Here is a 27,231-nt window from a genome sequence, read left to right as displayed (position 1 = left end):
TCTAGACTGTTGAAGTCAAGGTTTCCAAACCCAGTGACTAACCAGAGTTAACCAGGTCAGGTCTGGTCCAGGGCAGTGGTTCTCAAACTTGCACAGACAGTCCATGCTTCTGGACTCTTCCAGTAAGTCAGTCCATATATTCCACTTCTTATTTATCTTGAGACTTCTATTTAATTGGTGATTGTTGTCTGAATCATCCTAGATGGTAAGGGTGATGGAAATCCAGAAACAATCTTCTGCCCTTGCCTGGAGGGCCTGTTAAAACAGAGATGCTTGTTGCACCGTCAGAATTTCTGATTCAGTGGGTCTGGGGGTTGGTGCTGAGAATTAGCATTGCTAACAAATTCCTAGTTGACGGCTGATGCTGATGATCCAAGGACCACACTTTGAGAACCACTGCTCTAGGGAAATCTTCCATCCATTCAGGTCTCTGTGAAGTAAGATGGGTCTTCTTTTTACCGTTAGGCTAGAGCGTTCCATTTTCTGGGTCCCTGTGAGATCATTCTACCACAGAGCTGATATTCCTGATTGCCTTTTTTTTTTTTTTCAGGTCCTTTTGACATCTCCACATTTCTGAGTGAGTCCTTACCACATTACGAGCCCCCAAAATAGAACGTAGTAATAGGTATCATTTACTGAGCCTGCACTCTGTACAAATAGAAAGCATTCAGTAAATGATAACTAGATGTTCACTAGGGAATTGCAATGACTCATAAATATTTTGTCCCTAAATTCACTACTGCAATTTTGTTTATTTTGTATTTTTGTTTTTAGAAATTTTAATTTCCTCTTGATTCTTACTGCCAATTACATAAGAACCAGTTTTTGCTCAGCATTTGCAATTTTTCCTACAGTTGTAATGTTCCATCATATCCTCAAAAATATTAAAACTCGGAGAAAATCAAAAGCAGCTCTAACAAATGAGACTGAACTCTTCCTTTGACCTAGATATACTGTTCCTGACAAATTAGTGTGTTATTAAAATGTTTTAACTCTGAGGACATCTGTGATCACATTTATTACAAACAGAAATAGGAAGATCTATTGGAAGTTTATTTATATCAGGTCCCATCCTAATAATCTCAGGTCTGTGGTTATGTCTTTTGTCGAACTTTAAAATGTAATATTTATTTTACGATTATTTCTCGTGTTTCTGCTCCACTGGACTCAGCTTTGTGAGCTCTGCAAGTGGGTCTATTTGTCCACCAGTTTTCTCTTAGTGCTTAACACATGACAGGTGTTCAATAAATACTGGTGGGTGTTATAGACTAAATGTTTGTGTCCCCCTCCTTGCCAAATTCTGACTCCCAATGTGATGGAATTCAGAGGTGGAGGTAATTAGGTCATGGGGTGAAGCCCTCATGAATGGAATTAGTGCCCTTATAAGAAGAGATCAGGGAGCTCCCTTGCCCACTTTCCTTCATGTGAAGATACAAGGAGAAGGAGGCAGTATACAAGCCAGAAGAGGACCCTCAGCAGAACCTAACCATGCTGGCACCCTCATCTCAGACTTCTAGGCTCCAAGACTGAGAAATAAATTTCTGTTATTTATAGGCCATGCAGTCTATGGCACTTTGTTGTAGCAACCCAAATAGACTAAGACAGTGAAACTGAATTACCCTGGCTGTACGCTTACCATTAAAAAGTGCGAAGGCAAGCATCATTTGTATCATATTAAACTAAAATAATAATGTGAACATAATTAAAGTAGAATAATAAATTGAAAATAATGTAGCTCATTAAGTAAGCCAGTGAAAAAGGAGAAGCAACAAGGCTAGGAATTTCTTTATTCCTCATTGCATTGATAAGAACTCTGCCTGTGGCCAAGGGCAAGTAGATTGTTCTGTTTAATCAGTGAAGTAAGGCAACCACGTTCAATTCATTTAAAACGATTTTGCTCCGTATTCTGTAAAAGAAATATAAGAGAGCACATAATAAAAATGACAGCATGATACACCAAAATGACCCCTTTTATCTCAAGACCTTGAGGCATTTTGCAAATGATAATTATCTCTTATATCATCCCCTCTGAGGTAAGAATTATTTTCCTCATTTATAACTGAGCCTCCATAAAATTATTCCCTCCCAAAGTCCCAAGTCATGGCTGGTCTTTGAATCCCTCACCTCCTGAGATATGTCTAAGTTAGCACATAAATCACATTGTTAAAGAAAACTGTAAATCAGGACAAAAAGTTATGTTTGAGCTATCCAGAGACTAAGCTACTTAGGGATTTTAGATTTCAAGTAAAACTTTCCCAGTGATGAGTGGAAATGGGAATGGATTGGAAGAATTTCTTTTTTAATTTGCTTTTTAAAAAAATTTTTATTTATTTTTGGCTGCGTTGGGTCTTTGCCTCTGCACGTGAGCTTTTTCTCTGGTTGCGGTGAACGGGCTTCTCATTGTAGTGGCTTCTCTTGTTGCGGAGCACGGGCTCTAGGCGCGCGGGCTTCAGTAGTTGCAGCACGTGGACTCAGTAGTTGTGGCGCACAGGCTCTAGACCTCAGGCTCAGTAGTTGTGGCACATGGGCTTAGTTGCTCCACGGCATGTGGGATCTTCCCGGAGCAGAGCTCGAAACCATGTCCCCTGCATTGGCAGGCGGATTCCTAACCACTGCACCACCAGGGAAGTCCTGGAAGAATTTTAACACAAAAATCTGTTCCGTTCTACTTTGTATTTTAATGACGTTTTCAATATTTGGATGGCCTTAGAGGTGAATTGACTTCAAAACACAATCTGAAGTTGTAGGTGATCTGGAGCCAAAATAAAGAATATCTGACAAAGAATACATTCTCAGAGGAATGATAATAAAATCTTAGACTGGGAGAATGTTCCATTTTATTGTCCAAATCCATAGAAATTTACCATGACAGATCAGAATTTTAATATCTGGTCAAAGGACATCATTCTTAATGATCTCCAGCAGCAGAGAGTATGTACTTGGAATTTTCATCCCTACCTTTGTGCTATTAGGAGCCCTACATTTTAGATTTACAGAATTTTTAAACTTCTATTTGCAAAGAATTAGAAGTATAAAAAAAAAAAAATTACCAGGATAGTACAAAAAAACTCCACAGTGCCCTTCACCTCGATTCACTCATTGTTACAGTCTTGCCCTATTTACTTTGTCATTTGTCATTTGTCATATATAAAATATTTTTCCCAAACCATTTGTAATTATGTTGCATTCATTATGCCACCTTACCCTTAAGTTCTTTAGTGTGTATTCCTAAGAACAAAACATTCTCTTACATAACCGCACTACAGTTACTCACTTCAGGTAATTAAACATTGATCAATACTTTTATTTAGGGCTTCCTTGGTGGCGCAGTGGTTGAGAGGCCGATGCAGGGGACGCGGGTTCGTGCCCTGGTCCAGGAGGATCCCACACGCCGCAGAGCGGCTGGGCCCGTGAGCCATGGCCGCTGAGCCTGCGCGTCAGGAGCCTGTGCTCCGCAACGGGAGAGGCCACAACAGTGAGAGACCCGTGTACCGCAACAACAACAACAAAAAACAACTTTTATTTAATCTACTGTCCACATTCCACTTTTGTTGACTGATCCAATAAGGACTTTTATTGTATTTTTCTTCCACAGTACAGGATTCAGACCAAGATTGCATATTACATTTTGTTATTATGTCTCCTTTAATTTTGATCAATTCTTTAGCTGTTTTTTTTTTTTTTTGACAGTGATATTTTTGAAGGACACGGGTTCCTCTTTAAATAAGTTACATAGAAAAAAATTTTGGAGAAATGTAGGTTTAATGGTGGTGGTTATTGTTTTTCAGTTAACAACTTTTTTTAAAAATTGAAGTATAGTTGATTTACAACGTTATGTTAGTTTCAGGTATACAGAACAGTGATTCAGTTTCAGGTGTACAGCACAGTGATTTAGTTTCATATATATATATGTGTGTGTATGTGTGTGTGTGTGTGTGTGTGTGTGTGTATTCTTTTTCAGATTCTTTTTTTTTTTTTTTTTTTTTGCCGTATGCGGGCCTCTCACTGCTGTGGCCTCTCCCGCCGCGGAGCACAGGCTCCGGACGCGCAGGCTCAGCAGCCATGGCTCACGGGCGCAGCCGCTCCGCGGCATGTGGGATCCTCCCAGACCGGGGCACGAACCCGCGTCCCCTGCATCGGCAGGCGGACTCTCAACCACTGCACCACCAGGGAAGCCCCTCTTTTTCAGATTCGTTTCCCTTATAGGTTATTACAAAATATTGAGTATAGTTCCCTGTGCTTTACAGCAGGTCTTTGATGGTTATCTATTATAGATAGATAGATAGATAGATAGATAGATAGATAGATAGATAGATTATAGTATAGTGTGTGTATATTAATCCCAACCTTTAATTTATCCCTCTCAGTTAGCAACTTCTGATGGTAACTGCAAGAAAAGGAGAGATGGGAATTGCATAACTTCTAATTCAGTACTGTCAGTGAAATTCATAACAAATTCGTGTAATGTGCTAAAGCAGTGCCTGGCACACAGTTACTGGCAAATAAGTGTCCTCAAGAGCACCTTTCTTCCCTCTTGCAAACATGTATGTACCATGTGATGAGGGCCATATATGAGTCTTGTTGGTAATTTCATCCTAATTATCTAACACAATGGGTTGGTGTTGAGTAGACAGGAAATGTTTGCTGAATGAATGACTCCTGCAGGGATGAGGTGTATTCAGATGTGTTAACTGGTACCATCTCTTTTTTCTTTAAAATTTCAGTCATCTAACGTAGTGACAAGGCACAAGGTAATTGAGCAGGTATTGAAAGCCACCACCTTCTCATGGAAGCGGGTTTCACAGCAGGTGTCAAGCATACTCCTGCAACAGATATTTTGTTTACTTCCCAAATGCTTAAAATCCACTGACAATATGGTGTTCTGTTATCTTTAATGGTCATTATACATGATTTCCTTCTCTTCTTTGTTCATTCCTCCTCTCCACATGTTAGGATACCAAAAACTCATTAACTTAAATTCTGGTAAATTGAAACCTGTGGAGTTTTTGAAACATTCTCTGTCATCTGAACATGCTAAGCAAATTTTAAAAGTAAATAAACCGTGTAAGGGTGCCCGTTTAGTGTGCTTAAGGAAATCAATAGTGCTTTGCTGAGGCACTATTTACATACAAGTGATGAGTTAATTGCAAAGAGCTCTATACTATTATTTAGTTAGCAAATTGAGGGGACAGATTTAGGGGACTGCGTTTCTGTTGACTTGTTCTTATCCCCACACAGCCATGTTTTAGCCACAGACAAAATGATTGATGCTAAGAGAGAAGGAACTAGCCTAGGGTCACACAGGTAGTAAGTGGCTCAGCTGGGATTTGGCTCTAAGTCTTTAAGTTCCACCTTTGCTAGACCACTCTGTGCCAAACTAGTTTGAGTCGTATGAGTCTTCACAGTGCTGAGTCCCTGGTAGGCAAATTAAACCAACAAAGCAACTTCACCAAGAAAAAATTTTTGAGAGAGAATTAAATATATGCTATTTCAAGGAAGTCAATAATGTAGTCCTTGGAACCTCCAATTTGTAGCTCGTTGGTCAGAAGCACAGGTGACAACCTGAACTTGTTATTGGCATAAGGGAGAGGGGGGGGTTACTGGAACATCCAATCTGTAACCAGTTATCAGAAGCACAGGAAATGATTGAAATGGGTGGCAGGGACCAGGGGCCACTCTTGTGTGACTCAACTCTTACCCTGTGAAACCTGAGCTGTGTCTGGGTGGACAGGCAGAACTGAATTGAATCATAGGACACCCAGCTGGTGTCCTGAGAATTGCTTGGTGGTATGGGGGAGCACCCCACCCCTACTACACACACCGATGCATTGGAAGTGGGTCCAGGAACCCCCAAAATACGTGGCTAGGATAGGCGGTGGAGGAGGAGCTCTGGAGAAAAAGATCTATGAAACCCTCGTTTGTCTGACTCCTTGTAAGAGGAAGTTCAGTCAGAATGAATGGAATATCAGAACGGTGAAATATTTTTAAAGGAAACAGCTTCACTATTTCCAGGAAATAGAAGCAGGCTTTAACATGATTCCTTCATTTATCTGCAGCACTTGTTTAATAGAGACTTCGAAATGGTTTACCAATCACAAATCGGTTGGGCCGTCAATGGCGCTCCTCAAGTGTTTGAAGGTGATTAAAAGCAGCTTGTTTTTCTAAGGCATTTAAATAGTCCCTCTGGAAATCTTGTTAAACTCATTTGCTTCCCAAACTCTTTCTCTTTAAAGAGAGGAAAACCTAAACTCTAGTTGAGCCTCTCCGTGTCCCAATTATTGAGGCTTTACTCATTTAAGAAATATTGACCGGCTGCATCAGCCTGCGTCTTCCTCTGGGGTCAGTAGAGGCACTTTTCACCAGGCATTTACACCTTAGCTGGTGTTCGTGACTGTTTTAACGATCGCTCCAGTTAGCATTTTGCATTCTGCCAAACGGACTGATGAGGTAGTGCTGGGGATAAGGGGCAGAGTCTCATAGCCCACTTTGCCTGGAAACAAACCCCAGATCATGGAATTATGTCGTGGTGGAGGTATTTCCTCTGACATCTGTTGAATACCTACACATGCCAGGCTTCCACACACACTGTCTCGTTAGTCCTCATGACCACCAGATGTGGAATATTTCATCCCTCCCTTTTGCAAATGATAGAATCCAAACCTTAAACCTGTATATCCAACTGCCTGCTGACCCTCTTCACTTGTACATCCCCTGAGCAAAGGCCCAAACAACGACTTCTTTTTTTTTTTTTTAACCTCCTCCTTTATTTGGGGTCCACAACCAAACCAATTCATCCATCAACAATTAGAAATCGAGACTGTTTTGTTTTTTTTTTTTTTTTTCTGGCCGTGTTGCGCAGCATGCAGGATCTTCGTTCCCAGACTAGGGATCAAACCCACGTCCCCTGCAGGTGGACCACAGAGTCTTAGTCACTGGACTGCTGGGGAAATCCCAAGACTCATTCTTGATTCTTCCTTCTCTCTCGCTTTCTTTTTTTAAACCTTATATATCCTACCAATTGCCAGATCTTAATGGTTTCCCACCTACGTATTTATTTCTGTACATCTGACACTTGAACAACAGGTTTGAACTGCATGGTTTGGCTCATGTGCGGATATTTTTTCAATAAAAAATACTACAGCACTACATAGTCCACTACTGATTGAACCTGAGGGTGCAGAATGATCACTGACACGGAGGTCCGACTGTAAATTATATGTGGCTTAACACTCATGTAGTTCAAGGTCAGCTGTATTCTTTTTTTTTTTTTTTTTAATCCTCTGTATTAGTTTCCTATGGCTTCTGTAACGAATAACCATCAACGTAATGGCTTTAAAAAACCCACAAATTTATTCTCTTACAATTCTGGAGGCCGGACATCTGAAATGAGTCTTACAGGTCTGAAATCAAGGTGTCAGTAGGGCTGGCTCCCTCTGGAGACTCTAGGACAGAATCCGTTTCCTCATCTTTTCTCGTTTCTGGAAGCCGCCTGCATTTCTCGGCCGATGGCTGCTTCTTCCAAGCACATCAGCTTTTCTCTCCCTGCATCCGCGGTCACTCATCCAAGGTTTTCTTCCTCTTCTGCAGCTGAATCTCCCTCTCCTTCCCTCTTATAAGGATACTGTGGTTACATTAAGGGCTCACCCAGATAATCCAGATAATCTTCCTCTCTCAAGATCCCTAATCACATCTGCAAAGTCCTTTTTGCCATGTCAGGCAACATTCACAGGTTCAACATACAGGCTGGTGCCATGGACATCTTGGGGGGCTGAGCCCACCACATCCTCCTTGCCTGGCTCACCTGTCCTCACCTCTCACCTCCCTCACTGCTCGTCTTGTCTTTAGTTTAATCCATCCTCCCTTCCTGCCACCTGTGACGTAGGGCAGTGGTTCCCCAAAGCAGATCCATTAACTGAACCCCAAGAAGGCTGTTAACAGTACAGGTACCTGGATTCTACCCCTAGAGATTCTGAGTCAGAAAGTCTAGTGGATCTGTATTTTATAAAACCACCCGCATGCTGGTTAAATAAGTAAATGAACAAACAAATCTTGATACCTTGATGACAGCTCCAAAATTTCAATATAGGGGAAACTCAGGAGTTTGTTTTGGTGAGTGACCCCCGCCCCCGGGGGGACTTACCTGAGACTGTGTTTGCATAGCAAGCATGCTGTGTTTACACTGATTGCATGTTACAGATCAATGACAACAGCAAAGTTCTCTAAAGATGGCTTTCTGCAAATACTACATTTGTTTTTAAAAATTGTTTTCACTTCATAGTAACTTTATGGGGTGGATGGAGGTGGTAGGGCAGGGGAGTGATTCTTAAACCTTCCTTTCCCATGCCATACCTTATCGCCCCGCTGTCTCTCCAGGTCACTGATGCCCAGGGAGTTTGGGAACCTCTGATTCTGATCACAAATTTCTTGAGGACAAGGATTATATCAGTACCTTGTTCTGTGTTTAGTCCCTACCTCCTAGGACTCCGGCACTCAGTCAGCTTTCAATTACTGTATGCTAAATGCACAATTCAACAAATTAATGGAAGTTGCTAGTACGTAATGTGAGTACAAAAGCATTTGTTGAGTTTTTACTAAAAGACAACCTACTTTGTTGTTGTTTTTTTTAAATATTTATTTATTTATTTGGCTGTGCCGGGTCTTAGTTGTGGCTTGTGGGCTCCTTAGTTGCGGCCTGCTTGTGAGATCTAGTTCCCCGGCCAGGGGTCGAACCCAGGCCCCATGCATTGGGAGTGCAGAGTCTTACCCACTGCGCCACCAGGGAAGTCCCAAGACAGCCTACCTTGATGAGACACTGAGGTGAGGGATTAAAGGGTCTGCTGGGAGAAGCACAGATACCCGGGTTGTTCTGAGGTCAAGGTGAGCATTTGCTGTTGAAGAGTGTTACTGATGCTGGTTGGTGGTGATGCATGTCCAGAGTGGACCCAAACACTCCTGGGAAGTAGAACACCAAGCAGATGTATGTTATTTGTATCTGTCCGAATATGGGGTATACAGATAATAGCTAACACGTAGCACTTCCTATGGGCCAGGCACTGTTCTAAGCACTGTATATGTATCAGCATGTATGTGTAATCATCTCATTTAATTTTCACAAGAACCTTAATAACTCACAAAAAACCATTTAAGAATGATGAAACAGGGCTTCCCTGGTGGCGCAGTGGTTGAGACTCCGCCTGCCAATGCAGGGGACACGGGTTCGAGCCCTGGTCTGGGAGGATCCCACATGCCGCGGAGCAACTGAGCCAGTGAGCCACAACTTCTGAGCCTGTGCGTCTGGAGCCTGTGCTCCGCAACAAGAGAGGCCGCGATAGTGAGAGGCCCACGCACCGCGATGAAGAGTGGCCCCCGCTTGCCACAACTACAGAAAGTCCTTGCATAGAAACGAAGACCCAACACTGCCAAAAATAAATAAATAAATTAAAAAAAAAAAAAAGACTGTTGAAACATTGGTTAAATACCTTGGCCACGGTCGCACAGCTGGGGAGTAGGTTCAAATCCAAGCACCCTGGTTGCAGAGGTTTTACCAACCATGCTTCACTGCCCAGAGACCTGAGCTGTGTCACAGGGTATGGTACAAGAGAGGTGGAAGAACAAGCCCTGAGTGCACGGTCCAGTTAGGTAGAAAGGACACAAACATAGACGACATTTTGAGACTATGACAATTAATGTAATACAAAGGTACCTATCTCCTGAAGTCTTAAGGAGGGCAAGTGACTTGTCCAGGATCATGCCAACAAATGGCACAGCTGAGACTAGAATCCACATGAGTCTGAGACCAAATCCAATTACTTGCAAGTGGGATGAAGCTTTCTAAAGTAGGGGCTAAGGGAAGGTATAGCAAGGGAATTTTATTTAATCTCAGGCTAAGAAAAGCCTGGCCTTATTATTGTTATTTTAAAATTTTTTGGTATACAGTTCAATGATTTTCATTAAATTGACTGAGTTGTATAACTATCATCAACATCCACTTTTTAGAACTTTCTCAGCACCCCTATAAGCTCCCTCATTCCCATGTACAGTTAATATCTGTTCTATCTCCAGCCACAGGTAACCACTCATCTACTTTCTGTCTCTATAGATTTGCTTTCTCTAGACCTTTTCATACAAGTGGAATCACACAATATGTTATCTTGTGTACTGACTTCTTTCATTTAGCATAACATTTTTTTTTTTAACATTTATTTATTTGGTTGCATCAGGTCTTAGTTGCGGCAGGCGGGCTCCTTAGTTGCGGCTCCAGAGCTCCTTAGTTGCAACAGTCAGGTTGTGGCATGCGAACTCTTAGTTGCAGCATGCATGTGAGATCTAGTTTCCTGACCAGGGATCGAACCCGGGACACCTGCATTGGGAGCGTGGAGTCTTATCCACTGGACCACCAGGGAAGTCCCAAGCATAACGTTTTTTAGGTTCATCCACGCTGTAGCATATATCAGTACTTCTTTCCTTTTTGCAGCTGAATAATATTTCAACCTATGGCTATATCACATTTTGTTTATCCATTTGCTAGTTGACAAATCTTTGGATGTTTGCCACTTTGGGGCTCTTAAGAATAATGTTGCTATGAACATTCATGCACAAGGTTTTGTGTGGATGTTATGTTTTCATTTCTCTTGGGCACATGCCTAGAAATAGAACTGCTCAGTTGTTGTGGTAATTCTGTTTACTTTTGCATATGTTTAATTTTGAAGAAACTAAAGCCTGACATTTAGGCAAAGATATGAAGGCTGAAAAAAGAAAGAGCCAAGGGAGAGGGAAGGGACAATGTTCTAGGCAGTGGGAAAAGCACCAGTTTCTTTATTCCTGACGTGGTACCTGTAAAGTAATAATGATTCTATTTTGCAACCTTAAACCCAAGGCAAAATAGTGTTATCAAAGGAAAACTGTCAATTTCTTGAAGGTGATTAATGTGCCTGAATCACAACAAGGTTGCCTTTTCTCAGTTTGGTTTGAACTATTCTATGAGAAATCATTAGAAAACAAAAACAAAAAACAACAACAAACACCCAAACAAAGCAAGCAAACAAAAAACCAAAACGCTGGCCCCAATAATCTGGTATGAGCAGGGCACAAGCCAAAAGAAAGAATCTACACTACACCTTATAGTCTGTGCCTTTCTATGTTTCAGTGAGTTAATCTCCTCACATGCATAGCAATAATATTTGCAGAGTCTAAAGGCCACAGCTCTGTTTGCACTGCTTCCCAGGTGATAAATGGTGTTCAGCAAAAGGCAGGAAAATAATCATACCTGAGCCACCTTTCTCCAATATGCTTTCTTCCTTTTTGTCAGATTTAGTCACAGTCGTTTTGTGTGCGTGTGTGTTTTCCCTGTTCGTGTGCTTTTCAGCGCAAGACGGAGCACGTATTCAGGGCCCCAACAGTTGTGCACACAATACATTGGTTAATCTAAGGTGACCTGCAGGTTTCAACTTTGTTGGCAAAGGCAGCTACAATACAGCCATGGAGGCAATTACAGCATTACAAACCATGGACATAAAGCTGGAGAGCTGATTTCTAAAAGGCCCAAAGAGAGGTTTTACTTCTTAGCTTATGACCAGAAGTTCATGGCACATTAAGCTTTCCATTTGAAAGCTAAGAGAATCCCTTCCCACAGCTTCTAACTTCTCAAAATGATTGGAGAGAGAAAATGTCAGGGTTTCTCTTGGTGAAAAAAAGTACTCTCCAAGTGTAGTGACAATGCCAGCTTTGTCTCTGTATTTTAAGACTGAGTAGGAGGCAGGGATTGGTGGTCTATCTGCACAGAGGTCAGTAATGGCCATTTGCTTTTATCATCTAATTAAAATTCATGTCCCTGACTTCTAGATATGGCATCTTGATTTTCCTTTGTGAAATTCTTGAGTTCATGTAGTTTGGTTGTTCTGACACCATCACTATGCCCCAGGGCAGGCAGATGAGACCATCTGGAGCAATGCGTATCCCTGGTCACCGTGATGGATTCACGAATGGGCATGTGACCCAAACTGGGATAATGAGAAGTCTAGAGTTTTCACTTAAACAGTCAGAAAAAAAGGTGCCCTCTTTCTTTGGGTCGTTAGGCTGGTAGAATTGAAGTCTAGAAGTACTGATGAATATCTTTTTCTGGCTTCAAGGAAGGATCCTATCTATAATAGGCGAGAACAAAGCCAATAGAGAGGAAAGTAGAACCCAGAGATGGGGGAAGACAGGTTACCATGGCATGGTCTCAGCATCCAGTGCCAGCTGTGCTAAAACCTATACAGTCCCTGGACTAGTCCGCCATTTGAACGAAGGATTTCTTTTGTGTGTGTTTAGATGGAGGGAGGGTTTTGTTACCTGCATCAAAAAAAAAAAAAAAAAAAAAAATTCTGACTGATTTAGGGGTCACCCAAAGCTGTATTTAGTACTAAAAGAAAATGGGCTTTCTCCATACCTTAAACCCCACCTCTGAATCAACCTCAGAATTTGAAAATAGTCTCAGCGAGTGAATCTGGGTTCAGCATATTTTGCTTTATCTACACACAAGTGCTGTATGTAAAAATTTCAGCAAGGTAAACCTGGAAGACTCTCAGTAGGTTTGTGACCTAAAAAAGTGAAGTTACTGTCCCAGGACCATATGTTGTGGTTTAACTGAAGTGTCCTGGTGTCAGAGTCTTCCACTGTTTTTCACTATTTTCAGTGAGATGAATTTCAAAATGTAAGATCCTACACATACGTGGATTGTAGTATCAACTTACAGGAAGTGGTCAGCTTTTTGTTTGTTTGTTTTTTGGTTTTGGGGTTTTTTTTGCGGTATACTGGCCTCTCACTGTTGTGACCTCTCCTGTTGCGGAGCACAGGCTCTGGACGCGCAGGCTCAGCGGCCATGGCTCACGGACCTAGCCGCTCCACGGCATGTGGGATCCTCTCGGACTGGGGCACGAACCCGTGTCCCCTGCATCAGCAGGCGGACTCTCAACCACTGTGCCACCAGGGAAGCCTGGTCAGCTTTTTAAAATAAATGAAGTAGAATAGATAATATCAAGACTACATCACATAGGGGGGATTCCCTGGTGGCGCAGTGGTTAAGAATCCACCTGCCAATGTGGGGGACCTGGGTTTGATCCCTGGTGCAGGAAAATCCCACATGCTGCAGAGCAACAAAGCCCTCAAGCCACAACTACTGAGCCCATGTTCCGCAACTACTGAAGCCCGCACGCTCTAGGGCCTGCGTGCCGCAACTACTGAGCCCAAGTCCTGCAACTACTGAAGCCCGCGCGCCTAGAGCCCATGCTCTAGGCAAGAGAAGCCACCGCAACGAGAAGCCCGCGCACCGCAACGAGGAGTAGCCCCGCTCACCACAACTAGAGAAAGCCTGCGCGCAGCTACGAAGACCCAACGCAGCCAAAAGAAAAAAAAAAAAAACATCACATATAAGAAGAGCAAGTAGTATTTTATTTAGTTTCATTTCAGTTGTATATAAAAAAATGTATATATCCATGTATACATAGAAATCAATATAGTGAATCACTGAATCTGACATGAACTGTGTGCTTCTTACTGCGATTCTTGGTCAAAGTTTGAAAGCCTCTTGAGTGCATTGCACGCTTGGGTTTCTTTTATGAGCACGTTTACATTGGAGGGGGGAGGGGGGAGTATGTTTTTCATAACAGGAAAGGGTCCCTGGCCTCGCAAGCCAGGCTATTCTGGAGGGCACGGATTCTCACGAAGGTTCCAAGCCTGAGCTGTGAACACAACAGTTTCCCTGTTTGTCTTGCCCATCACTGAGCTACCAGTAACCAGAGCATTCTTTCGGAACGCTTTTGGCATTCTTTGGGGGATGAAAGTGCTGTATAAAATCAAGCCTGGTCTGTTTATGGATGTAATTCCCTGCGCCTGGTGATCAGGGCCGAGCGCTGCGGTCTGAATTACACTGCATCTGATTCTCATTAACTGCCGTGATTTCCCCCCTGGATCCGGCTCCTTGGTCCTCTCTGAGTTACTGCGCACATGGCTGTGGCTTCCGCAGGTTGCTCAGCCCCAGTCATCTGACGTGCAGCCTGCCTCTCCGTTAGAACCCACACTGCAATTTGAGTGGACCCATATCAGGAGTGCTTTCGCCATGAAAATTCTGTCTAATGATTAAAGAAACTTCCTGAGCTCAACACTGCTGGCTTTACAGAGTTTATTACCAAACAGCGTGGGGAAGAGGTAGATTCGGTTTCTTCGGCCTGGAGAAAGAAAACTGGACATGTTGATTACCAAACTCGGACCACAAGCAAGGCCTATCTCAACCCCTTTTTAGTATTGAAAGAGTGTTGCATACTTCTTCTTAACCTAATGATTACTTACATATTGCCTACTATTTACTCGGCATGTTCTCAAAGCTAAGCAACTATTCAGTCATGCAATCTTCATAGCAACTCTCAATCGAGGTGGACTCAGTGATTCTAAGTAAGGAACAACTCATATTTCAGTGTTTAAGGCTACAGGTGTTTACAAAACTACAATGAGGTATCACCTCACGCCGGTCAGAATGACCATCATTAAAAGGTCTATAAATAACAAATGCTGGGGAGGGTGTGGAGAAAAGGGAGCCCTCCTGCACTGTTGGTGGGAATGTAAATTGGTGCAACCACTATGGAAAACAGTATGGAGGTTCCTCAAAAAACTAAAAATAGAGTTGCCAGTTGATTCAGCAATCCCACTCCTGGGAATATATCTGGACGAAACTGTAATTCATAAAGACACCTATGCACCCCTATGTTTATAGCAGCACTATTCACAATAGCCAAGACGTGGAAACAATCAAAATGTCCATCACAGATGAATGGATAAAGAAGATGTGATATATATATATATATATATATATATATATATACATATATATATATATATATATATATATATATATGATGGAGTACTACTCAGCCATAAAAAAGAATGAAATAATGCCATTTGCAACAACATGGCTGGACCTAGAGATTATCATGCCAAGTGAAGTAAGTCAGAAAGAGAAAGACAAATACCATATGATATCATCTAAAATGTGACACAAATAAACTTATCTGTGAAACAGAAACAGATTCAGACATAGAGAACAGACCTGTGGTTGCCAAGGGGGAAGGATAGATTGGGAATTTGGGATTAGCAGATTCAAACTAGTATATGTAGAATGGATAAACAAGGTCCTACTGTGTAGCACAGGGAACTATATTCAATATCCTGTGATACAACATAATAGAAAAGAATGTGGAAAACAATGTACCTATATGTATAACTGAGTCACTTTGCTGTACAGCAGGACTTAAGACAACACTGTAAATCAACTGTACCTCAATAAAATACATTTTTAAAAAACCAAACTACAGGTGTTTTAGTTCTCCCTCACACTTAAGTCTTCCTTGGGTTGGTGTTTGTATAAGTGGGGGGCTCCTCTCCACGTCATGCACTCTCTACCTTGACTGCACCTGGCAAATTGCAAGCCACTGTGACAAGGGGACAGAGGTGGCAAATTGTGCAGGAGGTCGTACAGACTCCTACCTGGAAGTGACACCTTCCCTTCTTCTCACTTCTCATTGGCTGAAGCAAGTAATAGACCTCACCTAACTTGAGGACAAGACAGTGCTTTCCTACCATGTTTCCGGAAGGAAGAGAAGCAGACATATTTATTGAACAAGAAAAATGACGACTGCAACCGTTCTATGAAGAATGTGCTTTTACTATGCCCGTTTTACAGATGAGAAAACCAAAACACAGAGAATTTATGGAACTTGCCCCAGGTCACAAAAGCAGTAGAGTAGGGTGGCCAGGTTTAGCAAATGAAAATATAGGATGCTCAGTTAAATTTGAATTTCAGACAACAAATAATTTTTTTTTTTTTTTTTTTTTTTTTTTTGTGGTACGCGGGCCTCTCACTGTTGTGGCCTCTCCCGTTGCGGGGCACAGGCTCCGGACGCGCAGGCTCAGCGGCCATGGCTCACGGGCCCAGCCGCTCCGCGGCATGTGGGATCTTCCCGGACCGGGGCACGAACCCGTATCCCCTGCATCGGCAGGCGGATTCTCAACCACTGCGCCACCAGGGAAGCCCCCAAATAATATTTTAGAATAAATTAGAATATCTCATAAGCAGATTTTGGGCTCAAATGTACTTGCTGTTTATCTGAAAATTAAATTTAACTGGGTGCCCTGTATTTTATCCAGCAGCCCTAAAATGGAATGGCCAGATTTGAACCCAAGAATTGTGGCTCCAGAGATGAAGAGTCTGTTTCGTACTGTTCTCTGACTTCTGTGACTTTGTTCCTCTTCCATTGTTAAATTAGTATTGTTCCTTAATTATATGAATAATGCCCTAAGCAAATTTGAAGATTTCTCTACCAAAGAAGAAAAAAAGCATTCTAGAAATGTTTGCTTGCTGCTAGCTTCATGTAGTGTCCTAGGAGGTGGGAGTGGGGCTGCAGAGGGGACAGGAGATGGGGGAGGTAAGAGTACAAGCGGGAGTGAGAATCTGTCTACTTTCAGACCCATCTCTGATCTGCCCCCTAACGAGCTTAGCTAATGGGAGGGGAAATGTGGGGCAGATAATCAAAATGACAATCAATTCCCCTTGTTTTCCCCTGTGACTTTGAAATGTGGCATATTTGCCCTTTAAATTATGAACCACTTAGGCTGATAATAAAATTAGTTTTCATTCTTGGTTCACAGTAATTGAGGATATAGGCTTGAGGAGTTGGATTTACCCAAGTGGCCAAGAGTGGGCATATGATTTATTTATGTGGGTGTGTGTAAGTTTGGGGGTGGGTGGGTTATGAAGCCAGCCTAAGACTCCAAATGTTTCAGATACTTTCCCACCCAGTGGATAGTTGGTATGCAAATAATTATTTAATAATTGTTATTAAACAATATCTGATGCATGATTAGCATTTGATAAATACTTTGCCTGAAGCAGAGCCTAGCAATAATGGAAGTTAAATATTTCTTGAATCAATGAATGATTGATACTCATAAAGTTGATGCCTTTATTTGCCCTATTTTATTTTATTTTATTTTAATTAATTAATTTATTTTTTTTGTGGTACGCGGGCCTCTCACTGTTGTGACCTCTCCCGTTGCGGTCTGAAGCATAGGCTTCAGACGCACAGGCTCAGTGGCCATGGCTCACGGGCCCAGCTGCTCCGCGGCATGTGGGATCCTCCCAGACCGGGGCACGAACCCGTGTCCCCTGCATCGGCAGGTGGATTCTCAACCACTGCGCCACCAGGGAAGCCCTATTTTTTATTTTTTAATAAATTTATGTATTTGTTTTTGGCTGCATTGAGTCTTCGTTGCTGTGCACAGGCTTTCTCTAGTTGCAGAGAGCAGGGGCTACTCTTCGTTGCAGTGCGCGGGCTTCTCATTCCGGTGGCTTCTCTTGTTGTGGGACACGGGCTCTAGGCATGGGGGCTTCAGTAGTGGCAGCACGCGGGCTCAGCAGTTGTGGTATGCAGGCCCTAGAGGGTGCGGGCTTCGTAGTTGTGGCTCGTGGGCTCTAGAGAACAGGCTCAGTAGTTGTGGCACACGGGCCGAGTTGCTCCGCGGCATGTGGGATCCTCCCGGACTGGGGCACGAACCCGTGTCCTCTGCATTGGCAGGTGGATTCTTAACCACTGTGCCACCAGGGAAGTCCCTGCCCTATTTTACAAATGAGGAATTAGAAGTTTAGAGGGGCTAAGTGACCACTGATTAAAGTCAGACCAATCTCTGAAGAGCTTTCGATCTAGGCAAGAACTTTGATTTGCTGAAAGGCTGGTGTTATTACTATTCCTTTTGATTTGACTTGGCCTTCTTAGGCCTTGCAGCAAAAGCAGCTGAACCTGGAGACTCATCACTGCTATTAGGAATAACGACAAACAAACAATTAGGAAGAGCTGATCGGTATGCCTGAGCCCTTGGATAAAACGATAACACAGTACAGAAGATGAACATTTCCTTGCTGCTAAGTGGCCTGAGTTTCAAGTCTTAATCCTCTGCAAAGGGAGACAAAAATCTTTCCCTAGGCTAGGTTTTAAAGCAAAGTATTTGTTGTGGTTTGATGATCTGATGATCCCATCAACTGAACTACCTTTCTTTATTTTTCTTTTTCTTTTTTTTTTTTTTTTTTTTTTTGTGTGTGTGTGTGTGTGTTACGCGGTCCTATCACTGTTGTGACCTCTCCCATTGCGGAGCACAGGCTCCGGACGTGCAGGCTCAGCGGCCAGGGCTCACGGGCCCAGCCGCTCCACGGCATATGGGAATCCTCCCGGACCGGGGGGCACGAACCCGTGTCCGCCTCATCGGCAGGCGGACTCTCAACCCCTGCACCACCAGGGAAGCCCTGAACTACCTCTCTTTAAATCAAGTTCTGCAAAGACACAACCTGAGTGGTCTTGTTCTAGAAATAAATGCTGTATGCAAAAGCACCACGGTGCTTTATTTTAATCTTGCTGGCTTGCTTGCTGTTCAAAGAAACTACCTTCTCAGTGAGGCCTGTACAAACTACTTTCAGACCTGAGCAATGGAGATTCAGTATCCTCTTATTTTTTTTTTTTTTTTTTTTTTTTTTTTTTAGTATCCTCTTATTTTGTGCCTTGGTGCAGAGACCAAGGAAAAGGAAAGTAAATGCAAGTCTGAAGTTGTTTCTGATCAGAAAACTACTCAACACAGATGTGTTCCTTGGGCTGTTTAATACATTTTGGCTTGGCACTAGGGGTATATCAATAAGCTGGACATACACATCTCAAAGACTTTAATAGTGTAACAGAAAATAACACTTGGCATTAATTAATTTCTGCTAGGAATACTATTATTTAGTCATTATTATATCCCAGGCTCTGTCCTGTGTTCTTTATCATGATCGTATTTTATATCCTTCAAAACAGGCTTATGGAATATTCTAACACTGTTGGTGGGTGTACAGCTTGGTAAAGCCACTTTGGAAAACTGGAAAACACTATGACCCAGCAATTCCACTCCTCAGTGTATATATACCCAACATAGATGTGTACAGGTGCTTACCAAAAAAAGTCTTCTAGAATGTTCATAGGATCACTGTTAGTATTAGCCCCCAAAGAGGAACTACCCAAATGCCCATCAACTTTTATTTATTTATTTATTTATTTTGCTGTACGTGGGCCTCTCAGTGCTGTGGCCTCCCCCATTGCGGAGCACAGGCTCCAGACGCGGAGGCTCAGCAGCCATGGCTCACGGACCCAGCCGCTCCGCGGCACGTGGGATCTTCCCGGACCGGGGCACGAACCTGTGTCCCCTGCATCCGAAGGCGGATTCTCAACCACTGCGCCACCGGGGAAGACCTTTTTTTTTTCTTTTTTTTTTTTTCCATCACCTTTTAAATGGGTATATGAACTGTGGTATATTCACACTTGCAGCAATGCAAATGAACCATCTTTAAGTACATACAGAAGAATTAGTGTATTTCACAATGTTGAATAAAGGAGGCCAGCACAAGAGGCATACTGTATGATTCCATTTTTACAAATTTCAAAAATAGGTAAAACGCCTGTGTTAGACGTCAGAGAGTAGTTACACTTAGATGATGGTGTGGTAGAATTCCAAGGCAGCCACGTGATCCCTGCCAGTAGCCTTACTCCCTTGTATAATCTCTGCCACTTGAATACAGTGGAAACTGTGATTTGATGGGATATTACTCCTGTAATTAAGATCCCTGATCACCTAGGAGATTGGCCTGGGTAGGCTTGAACTGATCAGGTGAACTCTGCGGGCCTCTCACTGTTGTGGTCTCTCCCTTTGCGGAGCACAGGCTCCGGACGCGCAGGCTCAGCAGCCATGGCTCACGGGTCCAGCCGCTCCGCGGCATGTGGGATCTTCCCGGACCGGGGCACGAACCCATGTCCCCTGCATCGGCAGGCGGATTCTCAACCACTGCGCCACCAGGGAAGCCCGATCAGGTGAACTCTTAAAAGAACATTTAGAGGTCAGAGATAGAAGTCAGAGAGACGAGCTATTGCTGACCTGGAAGAAAGCAGCAGTGTGAACCGGATGAAAGCCATGTAGCAAGAACTGTGGGTAGCCTGTAGGAGCTGAGATTGGCATCCGGCCAACAACTAACAAGAAAGAGCGGACCTCAGTTATTCAGCCATAAAAAAATGAGTTCCACCAACAAAATGAATGAGCTCAAGCCACAGATGAGACCCAAGCCTTGGCTGACACCTTGATTCTCACCTGTGACCTGAGCAGAGGATCTAGCTGAGTCATGTCCCGACTCCCAACCTACGGAAATGGAGATAATCAATGTGTGTTGCTTTAAACCACCAAACTGGTTTGTTACATAGCAGTAGAAAATTAATATAGGTCGTAGGGACCGGAAGGGAGCTACTGGGGCACTGAGAGCATTCTGTTCCTTGATCCAAGTGATAGTTACACCAGTGTGTGTGTGTGTGTGTGTGTGTGTGTGTGTGTGTGTGTGCGCGCTCATGTGTGTATAAATCTTTTTTTTTGGCCATGCCGCGGGGCTTGCAGGATCTTAGTTCTCCACCCTGGGATTGAACCCTGGCCACACCAGTGAAAGTGCCAAGTCCTAACCACGGGGCCACCAGGGAATTCCCTACACAAGTATATTTTTAATTTGTGACAGTTCATTGTGCTTTACACTTAGGATGTGTGCACTTTTCTATCTGTGTTTTGTATATTGGTACAGAATATCAATACAATATTATGAAAGGTTCATCAAATTATGACAGAGTCGGGGCTTCCCTGGTGGTGCGGTGGTTAAGAATCCGCCTGCCAATGCAGGGGACACGGGTTCAATCCCTGGTCCGGGAAGATCCCACATGCCACGGAGCAACTCAGCCCATGCGCCACAACACTGAGCCTGCGCTCTAGAGCCCACGAGCCACAACTACTGAGCCCACGCACCACAACTACTGAAGCCTGCGCACCCTAGAGCCCGTGCTCCGCAAGAAGAGAAGCCACCGCAATGAGAAGCCCGCACACCGCAACGAAGAGTAGCCCCTGCTCGCCGCAATTAGAGAAAGCCTGTGCGCAGCAGCAAAGATCCAACAAAGCCAAAAATAAATTAATTAAAAAAAAATTATGACAGAGTCTTATGAAGTAAGTTGTATGTTATGATCTCTACTTCACAGTTGAGGGAATGGAAGCCCAGAGACACACAAAACCAGGCCCATCTGGTTACACTGCAGCCCCGTCCCTCTTGTTCGTGGGCAGGCAATAAAAATATCCCCTTGGGGTTGGTTCTAGTACCAAAAAAAAGGCAGCATGGAAGGAATCAGACCTTTGTGATATGTCATTTCAATTATTCAGAGACGCTTGATGATAATTCCAGTCATTCTCCTGTGGTGCAGTGAGTGATCTCTGCTAAGTGCGACCTTTTATTGCTGTCTCCCTGCCCTTCCTTCCTCCAGGGGCCAGCAAAAATTGTACCTACTGAAGATTCTGACTTCTGACCCCTCCTGTCAACAATGGAGAATGAAAGTAGAGATGAGGATGAGAGGTAGGGCCTCACCCAAGCATCCCTTACAGCTGCAGTTTCTTTAAACGAACAACCCAACACCAGCTGTCTTTTAACGATTACCGATATACAACTATACTCCAATAAAAAAATATATAAATAATCACCTTTTCTATTGAAAGAATGAAAGAAAGGTAGATTACTGTTATAATACACAATCATTTTAACAGAATCAAACAACCTTAGAAATTTAAAACCTGTAGGGGAGGGCTTCCCTGGTGGCGCAGTGGTTGAGAGTCCGCCTGCCGATGCAGGGGACATGGGTTCGTGCCCCGGTCCGGGAGGATCCCACGTGCCGTGGAGCGGCTGGGCTCGTGAGCCATGGCCGCTGAGCCTGCGCGTCCGGAGCCTGTGCTCCACAACGGGAGAGGCCAAAACGGTGAGAGGCCCGCGTACCGCACACACACACAAAAAAAATAAAAAAACCTATAGGGGGCTTCCCTGGTGGCGCAGTGGTTGAGAGAACCACCTGCTGATTCAGGCGACACGGGTTCGTGCCCCGGTCCGGGAGGATCCCACATGCCGCGGAGCGGCTGGGCTCGTGAGCCATGGCCACTGAGACTGCGCATCCAGAGCCTGTGCTCCGCAACGGGAGAGGCCACAACAGTGAGAGGCCCACGTACCGCAAAACCAAAACAAAAACCTATAAATTTAAAGACTCTCCTAAAAATAAACACTGTTAACTCTTGGGCAGGTTTTGTTTTGTTTTGTTTTAATTAATTTATGTATTTGTTTGTTTTTTAAAATTTTTGCCTGTGTTGGGTCGTCATTGCTATGTGCCAGCTTTCTCTAGTTGCGGTGAGCAGGGGTTACTCTTCATGGCAGTGCGTGGGCCTCTCACTGCGGTGGCTTCTCTTGTTGCTGAGCACAGGCTCTAGGCATGCAGGCTTCAGTAGTTGTGGCACTTGGGCTCAGTAGTTGTGGCTTGCGGGCTCTAGAGCACAGGCTCAGTAGTTGTGGTGCATGGCTCAGTAGTTGCGGCTCATGGGCTGTAGAGCACGGACTTAGTAGTTGTGGTACACGGGCTTAGTAGCTTCGCGGCATGTGTGATCTTCCCGGACCAGGGCTCGAACCCGTGTCACTTGCATTGGCAGGCAGAGTCTTAACCACTGTGCCACCAGGGAAGCCCTTGTTTTGTTTTTTAATGATCTGTTTGAATTTTAAAAGCGAGTGGAAAGTTACCAAAAAACAGAATTCGTTACCCTATTGTTATGCAGAATGATGGCACATGCCTACCTAAAACCACACTGTCCAATACAGCCACCCCTAGCTGCACGGAGATGTGCTATGTAAAATACAGAGGATTTCGGAGGCTTAGGGGAAAAAAAGAATGTAAATATATCAATGGCATTACATTGATTATGTGCTAAAATGACAATCTTTTGGATATATTGGGTTAAGTAAAATGTTTTATTACTAGAATAAAATTTTATCTGTGGCTGATATTTCCATTGGGTAGGCTAATCTAACATATTGCAAAAGATACCTGCAAAGGAAAAAAACTGGAGATTTAGTTCCGTGGCATCATTATTTGTTTCTTAATAATCTTTTTTCTAGTTGTAAATGAATCATTTTTGTTAACATGATGACTTGTACCCTTACAAACTATGTTTACACATACATAATGTGTCTAGTCTGTTCTATAAACATTTTTTCACTAAATCTATCATAGATGTCTTTCCATAGTAACATATAGGTAGATATTTCACTGTATGAATATACCACGAGATTAAGGTTTTATATGATCCATTTTTCATGGGGGGAAAAAAATTAAAATGTCACCTACTGGAATTCTAACAGTACTTTTATCATTAATTCATAGCAACTTTAGGGTTTTAAGTCTTCAAGGAGTGCCTGGAAATTAGTAGGCACTCAATCGCTGTAATTAACAGAATTAGAAGAAATATCCAATGCCATCTAGCTCACCTTTATGCTAGTAGAATTAGCACCATTTTATTAGACATATAAAACCACTCTGTATTCAGAAACATGCTTCGGTCTACAAATATACACCTCTAGGGATTTAAGGTCCCAAGACTATCATTATGTACTGTACACTTGTCATGAATTTTTTAAAAAGGCAAATGTCACCTACTGGTGCACAATGGAAATTTTCATAGAAGGGCTTGACTAGTTTCTCCTGGAGTTTGGAGGGCCCAGAACGTGACTTACACGGAATAGCCTAAAGATGGGTAGCCGAGGGACATTCCCTCCTGGCAAAGCATATAGAGTGGGCTGTGAACTGAAAGCATGGACACCCCATTGGCGTTGGTAACCTTGGTGGATTCTCTGAAGATTCCCCCACTCTGAAGAGGGGAGTAGCTGAATGTGGCATTATGGGCTATACCGACAGAGTAGGCTGGGAGGCGACACATAACTGTTGGTGAAAGAGTACATTAACTAAGGAAATAGGGCGCTGTCAGAAGTCCCTGGTTTTGGTGTTCAGTAAGACCATATTGTCTGCTTCCGTAAGCTCCTCCCCCTCTCTCAGCCCCAACTCTCTGTGATCCAGAAGTAGCCAAAAGTGACTAAAATTGGAGGCCGAACAAAGAGAGAAGCCTCAAGTCATTCTGCCTTCCCATCGGGGGTTAGGTCTGACCTACTGGGGGGGAAAAAGTCTGAAGTGGATGAGAAGCTGAAGTTTTGATATTAAAACTACATTGCACATCTAATACCTGAACATGAGATTGTTAATACTCAAATGTTCCCGAACAAGCCATGGAATCTACCCTAGATATTGACCTGGGGTAGAGGAGAAAAGCACAGTAGAGAAGATCTGAAGATGGCAGTGGGAGGATTGAACTTGCTTCCTTCTTTCTCTTATCAATTTCAGTTCATTTAATTAGCCAGTTTCTCTGATAAACCTTCATTACTATGTAAACCGTATCTCAGTTTTTACAACCTGAGATGACCTGATTGACCCAATAATCATATGTGACTTGTTAGTTTGGGATCAAATGAAGATTCTCTGCTAGAACCAGGTGGCTCTCTGACTACACAGAGGACTGGTCCAGGGATCAGCAGCATCTGTGTCCCCTGGGAGCTGTCAGAACTGCAGAATTGCAGGCTGTGTCCCAAACCTACATAAGAGGAATCTATATTCTAACAAGATCCCCAGGTGATTTATACACACATTACAATTTGAGAAGCACTGATCAGAGAACTCTCAGGGCTGTGCGATGCTAAGTTAGAGGGAGCTTGGAATTATGAGACCTGGGCCCTAGCTGTGTTACTCTGGGCAAGTCATTTCTAGGACTCTCCTTCTGCTTTCTCAAGGTTGTTTCATGAGATGAATTGTAAGGTCCCATCTGGCTCTGACCTTCTGTAATTCTAAGAAATTTCAGGGAATTCCCTGGCAGTCCAGTGATTAAGACTCTGCGCTTCCACTGCAGGGGGCACATGTTCAATCCCTGGTCAGAACTGAGATCCTGCAAGGCGAGTGGCATGACCAAGAAAACAACAACAAAACACCAAACAAACAAAGAAATTTCAGTGAAGCAGAAGAAAAAGTAAGTGGAGACTTAATAAACTCTGTAATAAGTTGATTAAAGAGCCACTGCAGCTTTACCACGTCCTTGTGTAACTGGGATGGAGGGTATTGTCCATGCATTCAAGCACAGTGCACTGTACTTTGTGTTAGCCCAAATGAAAAGTAATTTCCTGTTTAATAACAATGATCTCTTCTTCATTGAGAAGGAAGTGTATTTGATGGGGAAAGAAGATTACTGCTGAAACAAAATAATATTTAGAGCAGCAGGTTGCCAGGAACTTCTAAATCATTTGTATCGGAATGATTTAGTAAATTCTTCATTTGGAAAAGATGGCTAATTGGGATCAGTTTGGTGTGTAAGGATTTCTTTGGAAGAAAACTCTGTTGAAAAACAAAACATCCCCACCCTCCCACCCACCACACTCACCCCAAACTCATACCTGAGTTCTGAGTGAAGTCATGTGTTCGTGTAGATGGACAAAACTGGGGTTCAGTACTCAGGAGTACGTGTTGGGTGCATCGCTGATTCACTGTGTAACCATAGCAAAGTCTTTTTCCTCTTCTCTGGTTCAGTTCTATTATCTTAGACGTGATCAGATCAGACTGTTCCATCCTGCATGTTAATTGCTGCTTCCTAATAGAGGTTGCCTGGAATTTGGGGCCCAGAATGACAGCAGGACTTCAAGCCAGCTCAGCGGGCAGGAGTTGATTGATTAATAATGTCTGCTATGGGCAGAGGATCAGAAAGTGACAAAGTAAGTTCCATTTGTTTGCAAATTCCTGGATTCTCTGGGCTCTCTGAGGACACTGATTTTTAAATATATTTCCTCCTGAAAACATTTATAAAAGGTTCTCTTATAGGATAAAATGAAAGAAATAGACTGATTACTAGGTTTGCTATTGCTCTTCTGGAGTCTTTTCAAAGCTTCAAGTACATGTGTGTTTTTGTGTTCTCGATAGAAACATGCAGGGCAAGCTCTAAGGAAAAGAAAAATGTGCCTGGATTTAAAAGAAATTCAGTGTGAGATATCTGATGGGTTGAAAGTGATTTATGAAATGAGTTCTCTGTTTTGTTAGAACATGGAGTGTTTTTCCATTCGGGGCCCCTTGATATGAAACAGATGCCCCCATCTATAAATCAGGCACCCTGCAGTAAGGAGATGGCATTTTTGTATAAATTATTGTGGATCCAGGAAGAAAAAGCATGGATGAACAAATTTTTATTGGCTTCTTGGCATAGAAGTCATTTTATTGGTCATCTGTCTGGGCTGATCTTCCCTCCCTATACTTCCTAGGGGATTGATGATGAGGAAAGAGTTGAAAGTTCTGTGGAGAAACATCCTCTTTGACCTAACAAGTCCCTCCCCAGGTTTAACATGACTGGGTGGGTAAGTGCCTCTTTCCCAGACTGTAGAGAGAGCACTGCTATTGCATTAGGGTTTCAATTTCAAATGTAAATCCCTGAAAGGAAGCTGGATTAGAGAAGGAGTACATTTATAGTTTTCTTTTTTCCCTTTTAGGTCATTAAGCTCTTCCTTCAGTGGTCTACTTTCTACTCTCCATTTTAAAAATGAAAACTTCCCTGTGTTCATGCCATTCCTTGGTTCTCTGATAGTTTTTGACAGTCAGCTAATGATCATTCTCTCTGCACTTGAAGGCAGGAAAAGCTCATTTGTTTATTCACTGGTTCAGGAAAAAGTACGCATTGAACTCCGTGACTGAGAGTCAGACACCATGCCTGGCCACCCACTTACAGGGTTGCGTACGACCTTGCACAGGGCCATAGTATTTTCAAAATGACAGAGAATTCAAATAAGGATTCTGAGTTGGGAAGTCCATATTCATTTTAGATGTTAATAATTTTCTTTATTTTGATTTTATTATTGGAGTTGGTCCTATATTCACATGACTCAAAAATAAATTGCAATCAAAAGAAGTCTTATTGTCACTCCTGACTCCACCTCCCCAATCTCCCATCTTCAGCCTCCCGTATGTAACCACTCATTAATTTCTTGGATAACCTCCTAGTGTTTTTGTTTGTGCAGATATAAGCAAATATAAATACATTCTTATTTACCCCCTTTCTACATAGAAATTAGGAGACTACGTGTATTGTTTTGCATCCTGTTTCGCTTAATAGTTTTCCCGAGATATTTCCATAGAGCGTGGAGAATTGCATTCTCTTTTTTGCAGCTGTGTGGCAGTACCATGGTTTAATTATCTTCTCCTCTTTAGATGGACACTT

General features: G+C 43.0%; 1 long non-coding RNA gene across 6 annotated transcripts in view; it reads left to right on the top strand.

Moving 5' to 3' along the window:
* Positions 1–27,231, top strand: part of LOC131763526 (uncharacterized) — a 138,137-nt gene that overhangs the window by 18,914 nt on the left and 91,992 nt on the right. For 3 of the 6 annotated variants that reach the window (XR_010842517.1, XR_010842512.1, XR_010842515.1), the window contains exon 4: positions 24,889–25,005. This is a non-coding gene — a long non-coding RNA (uncharacterized lncRNA). Of the gene's footprint in view, positions 1–24,888; positions 25,006–25,559; positions 25,742–27,231 lie in introns of all 6 variants that reach the window. The other 3 variants (XR_010842513.1, XR_010842516.1, XR_010842514.1) reach the window with 2 other exon arrangements.

This window comes from Kogia breviceps, chromosome 10, assembly GCF_026419965.1.
Source record: "Kogia breviceps isolate mKogBre1 chromosome 10, mKogBre1 haplotype 1, whole genome shotgun sequence".
NCBI lineage: Eukaryota > Metazoa > Chordata > Mammalia > Artiodactyla > Physeteridae > Kogia > Kogia breviceps.
This window is presented reverse-complemented; position numbering and strand designations above follow the sequence as displayed.